Below are 6000 nucleotides of genomic sequence, written 5' to 3'. Positions count from 1 at the left end.
GAATACCCATGCAACGACCTAAATTAAGATATAGAACCTCTCCTCACCCCATTAAGTGCCTCCCGCCCCATGTGAGCACACTCCCTGCCCCAACCCCACACAACCACTGTCACCGACACTGTCCCTATAGCTTACCGTTGTCATTTCCAGAATACGATAAAAATGAAATTGCACGCTGTGCACTCGTTTCCGCCTTCTTCCCTCATGGTCATGGTCTGGGAGTCCACACTGTGTTAGCAGTGGTTTGCTCCTTTCGTATTGCAGAGAAATGTGGATATACATGTAGATGTACGTACATCACCATTTGTCTCTTTCTCCATTAGTGGACATCGGGGTGGTTTCCAGTTTGGGGCTGTTAACGAGCAGTGCTGGTGTGAGCTTTTGTGTACAAGCTGTGTAGCAACATATGCTTTCACTTCTCTTGGGCAAATACCTAGGAGGATGCAATTATCGTGTTGTATGGTAGGTGTATGTTTAATTGCCTAAGAAACTGCCAAACTATTTTCCAAAATGTTTGGACCATGTTTAGATAAACAGCACAGGACATTTTTGAATACTAGGTGCAATATGTTTTTCTGCAACTTCCAGTGCAACAAACCCATTTCAGAGTATCCAGAAATTCTGGAAACAAGGGTCAAATAGTGATTATTTATTGTACTTTGTTCAGGTTAACAGTTGGACCCATTGCTTCAAATGTAGAGGTACTACGACTGAAAAAGTGTCTGGCAGTTAAAGAAAAACATATTGAGCCCAGAATTTGGAGGTATAACAAATATAATGTTTTAAAATAAGTGTATCCTATGTTTCCTGAATTTTGGGCCACCCTGAGCCTGGAAAAACGAACAGGAGGGTCATCTCAATATGTTACGCATGTTATAATGATAGTTGTGGTTTACTTGCCAGCTATAAAAGCTACATTTATTTGTTGTAGAAGATTTAGAAAATACAAATAAGAATAAAAACGTAGTTCCTATTCATCATAATGCTATTTTCTCCTATGTGTTTTGCTAGGTGCTTGTGTGTATTTAATATTAATCATATTTTTTATCTCATGTTAACTTCCTAAAATATCTCCTTATTTACAAAAGCAGTACTCCCTCATAGCAAAATTTTAAAAACAAAATATTAATAATTTAAAATTAAAAATTGAAATAAGAGCCTCCTACCCAAAGTTAACAATCTGCTCTGCATCCTTCTAGACATTTTTTACATGGGTTCAGTCCTTTATATGTATATATGTGTATGAGCATTGCATTATAAAACATTTTATATAACATTGCATTATAAAAACATGTATAAAAGATATGTTTTTGAACACATATATTTTAAAATTTATATCATTTCATATCATATTTTTAACTAGTAACAGGCATTAAATATTCTTAGAAAAAAGTTTTGAATATCTACGTACTATTCCATTGTATAAGTGTGCCTTAATTTATTAAACTATTACTCAAATGTTAAAGCTCTTGGTCGAGTCTATTTGTGTGTGTTTGTGTATGTGTGTGTAGTAATACTGTGATAAGCATTTTTGGTCATAAAATTTGGCCACATCTCTATTCGATGCTTAGGATAGAGTCCTAGAGCTAGAATTTCTAGATCAAATTATATATCATATTAATAATCTTAAACAACTGTTATCAAATTGTGTCCAAAACATTTTAACCAATTTACCCTTCAACTGGTCAAAATTCAGTTCAACTGTTCTAAAATTTTTTAACTTTTAGAGTGAATAATCATGTCTCATTGTTGAACTAATTGACATGCTCATGATTATTACGGAGCTAGCATTTTTTTTCATATGCTTATTGGCAATTTCTATCTTTCCTTTTGTAAACTGCTTCCATTTTAATCTATTTTTTCATTAGGTTCAATCTTTTTCTTATGGAAATATAAAAGTGTTTAATATATTTTTTGAATTCCCAGCATTTATAACAGTGCATCAACCATTATAAGCACTTAAGAAATGTTAAATGAAGGAATATATACAAGGGATAGTAATCATTTTTTCTATATGTTGCAAATATGTGTTCTTAGCAAATAAATAGCTTAAAATTTTGCTCATGCTTTTTTTTTTATTTAAAATAGAATTTAAAATGCTATTTCTATTTTTCTTCCGTAGCTCCTTTATGTTCTATGTCTGGTAAGTCTTTCCCTCATTCTTAAATCAGATAAACTTTGGCCTATATTATCTTCTCATTCTATTTTTATAAAATACTTAAATCTTATTATCTGGAAGGGCAAACTCTGTTTCATCACTCCCATTTTTCAAAAAATTCTCAGTAATTGTCTCCAGCTTATCCTTTAGGTAAACTTTAAAATTACTTAAATCCCCCCACCACACACATACAAATACCATTTGGGTTTAGGGAGAACTGCCTTCAACCTGTAAGTTACGATACTTGGGGCCTCTGTCCCTCATGTCCCTGGGATCTTTGTTGGAGTCAGTTGGAAGGGATGCCAAGGTCAGGAAGCCAATATGATATGATGGCCGTAGCACCCCAGAGCGCTGCACCAGACTCCAGCTTGCCAGGCGTGCTCAAAGATGATTCATTAATTAGTATTTTTAAAAGACAGTCACCACGTCCATGAGATTGGGGTCAAATAGGCACTCTCTTGCGCTTCAGGTTGGAATGTAAATTGAGAGACAGCTTTTAAAAGCAAGTGGAAAATGCATACTGAGGGCTTTAACAGTGCCTGTGCTTTTGACCAGGAGACCCACATCTAGAAACCGCCAAGAAAACAGTGTGGACAAACATATACGCACAAAGATGTCCTCTACTATATAAGGAAAAACTAGAATGAGATGTTTAACATCTAGGAAACCCATCTGGTAAATTCCGGTATATAGATCTAAGAGAATTTCATGCAGTTTTTAGAAGTGATTCTTCTTACAAAATCCCAGCAAGATATACAGCAAACAAACCTAGGGCTGCCCACGATGCTCTGGATGGTAGATTTGGATGGGATTCTTTTTTCTTTCTAGTTTTTAAAATAGTTTTCCAAGTTTTGTGCCATAAACATGTATTTCCTTGATAATTTTTTTGAAACCTATTTTAAATGAGCAATTAACATGTTTAAAAATTAATATAGGCCAGGTGTGGTGGCTCACGCCTGTAATCCCAGCACTTTGGGAGGCTGAAGCGGGAGGATCACGAGGTCAGGAGATCGAGACCATCCTGGCTAACATGGTGAAACCCCATCTCTACTAAAAATACAAAAAAAAAATTGGTCGGGCATGGTGGCAGGCGCCTGTAGTTGCAGCTACTCGGGAGCCTGAGGCAGGAGAATGGTGTGAACCTGGGAGGCGGAGCTTGCAGTGAGCCGAGATGGCACCACTGCACTCCAGCCTGGGTGACAGAGCGAGACTCCGTCTCAAAAAAAAAAAAAATTAATATGACTTTTTATTACAACAAATCCACACTCACAGAAAGGAAAAAAGAAAAAAATGCTAAACACTGCACAAAATCTCTAAAGAAGATGGTAAAAATAATCTGGAATCCTATCACCTGGAGATAACCACTTCTATACATACACATACCTATATGTAGACACACATACAGAGACACATGCATGTTATTTGCAAATTGCTTCTTTTCCTCATCAATATGTCATGGACATCCTTCCACAGCAATAAAAGTCCATCGACCTCATTCTTTCTCAATGGTCCATGTTAAAATATTTCCACCCATACATCTTGTCGTATGGACGTACCATTATTTATTTAACCAATGCTCTATTGATGCACCTCGAAGTTGTTTGCAACATTTCACTTAGTCATTAACATACCAATAAATGATCTGGACTGCGGGGGTCAGCCTCTGCTGTAGTGTTAATATTCTACTGTGAATTCACTATTCAGGTCAGGGCGTCAGTTTCGTCCTTTGTAAGACAAGGACATGGCGATTCCTGAGGTGCCTCCAGCTGTAGTATTCTCTGATTTCCTGAATGGCAGCTGGTTTCTCAAGAACGTGAAGTGCCCAGTGTAATTTAGAGCAATCTGCACAGCTAAGAATAGTGATCCTTTCTAAAATGATACTGTGGAAGCCCTCAAATTACCACCAGACTTCAACAGTACGTATTTCCCGATCTGCAGGGTGACTGGAAGGTCGCTTGTGATGCCAACTTGGGCTACAACCATGCTGGAATGCAGCTCTGTCTTCAGTCAGGCCAGTAGCATTCAAAGAAGCACAACTGCGCAGCCATCTGCCTTTCTCCCAGTGGTCGAGTTCTCTTTTTCTATAGACTGCTTTCAGATTTCTGCCCGTTTTCTTTACCTGCGCTGTTCCTTGAACCTCAAACATACATACATATTAGGATGCCCTGAGCTCCGTGTTTGCTCTGCAGCAAATCTCTCAATAATCCACCTGCTCTCAGCATCACGCCCCTGACAAATGCTCCTAATGGGCCTCTTCCCAGCAAAGAGCTTTTGATGTTGCACAGCAAGCACGAGAGTGAGATTCAACCAGGCAGACTGGCTTTATCCAACCACAGCAACAACAAACCTTAACTGGGCACCTACTATGTGCCAGGCACACTTCACTATTGTACATCACTTCATTTCTGAAGACTGGCCAGTTTCTGAAGGCAGTTAGGGAAAACCCTTGTTGAGAATTCCAGCTTTAAAAAGTGCCTCTGACTCTAGAAACCAGGTTTAGAAAAGCCAGTCCTCTGATGCATAAATCCCTGCTACAACAGTAATCGCACCTAGCAGCTTGTATCTTTCACAAGCTTCACTTGCTTTGGCCCTGAAGAGCTGCTTTTACTGACTTGTGCTTTGGGGCAGACCTTCAGGAATTAAGGGATTTTGTAGGAAACAGCATGATGAAACTTGCTGTTTGTTGCTCATAGAGATGATGAGAATGTCTTTTGAGACAGTAGAGAGGGTCCTCAAGCCTCTGGGTTTGCCTCTTTGCCTTGGCCACCAGGAAGCTCAGAATCAAACCAGTGTCCCACCACCTATAACATGAACAGACCTCTTGATGTGATGTATCATGTGAATAACTTTCGCATCAATTCATCTTTTCACCCATGCTTTCCTATCACCCAGAGTTCTCTGGGTTATTTTTCATCCTGCTCCGTTTTGTGTACTGTTGCCTCATACTCATGGTGAATGGGAAGGGAAACAAATGTTACAAGTCAGAGACAGGACAAAAGACTGGTCTCCTAGCTCCCAGGCCTTTCCCCCACCTTTGATGATTGGGCCACCTGAGGAGGGGAGTCACTTTGATGGGCTGATCCGAGTCACCCCCAGTCACTGCAACTTCAGAACAAAGTGCACCATGGGCCCTTTCCACATCTTCTTCAACCACCTCACCTTTTGTTCTTACCCATCAAAACAGATCTGATCTCTTCCCAGCCCACCAGGTAAAAGTGACAAAGTCAGTAACTCAAAATCACCCTTGAAGGGCCATCTCCTATGGATCCAGAACTCTGAATTAGTAGCCTCTCAGGTTCCAAGGTGACTGAAAGGAAGCCTGAATTTAAAACCAAAACCCAAAACGCCCTCTACCACCTAAAGCCCCCACACTGCTGCAAAGCACAGGCAAGAAGTTTGCATCAAGTGCACGTCTGCACCAAAATGCACAACCATCACCTTCCTTCTGGTCATTAAGCTTCGGTGATCGTCGCCTTGCTGCCTGGCCCACCCTCCCTCCTGGTCCATCCACTCTGGTGCTGCTGTGAACCCTGCCTCCTCCAGGAAGCCTTCCCTGACCCATCCATTCAGGCCTCCATTCTGTTTCCACCTATTGCTAGCTCAGCACAGTTCAGCAGGTAACTGCTTCCAATCCTGCCCTGTCCCCCCACCCCTCCCTCCTGGCTGCTGCCCTCAGCTAAAGCCACATGGATGCCTGTTCTTGAAACACCAGCCCGGTTTCAAATGAGATCACAGAAAGCTACCTGCTTGGCTACACAGGGCATTTCCTTTTTAACTAAAGTTTAGCCAAAGCTGTTATTAAGACCTGACCTTAGGCAAGAAGTGATGGTAAATTCCCCACG

Source organism: Pongo abelii, chromosome 9 (genome assembly GCF_028885655.2).
Source record: "Pongo abelii isolate AG06213 chromosome 9, NHGRI_mPonAbe1-v2.0_pri, whole genome shotgun sequence".
NCBI lineage: Eukaryota > Metazoa > Chordata > Mammalia > Primates > Hominidae > Pongo > Pongo abelii.
The sequence above is the reverse complement of the archived record's forward strand: the minus strand, read 5'-3'. Positions refer to the sequence as shown.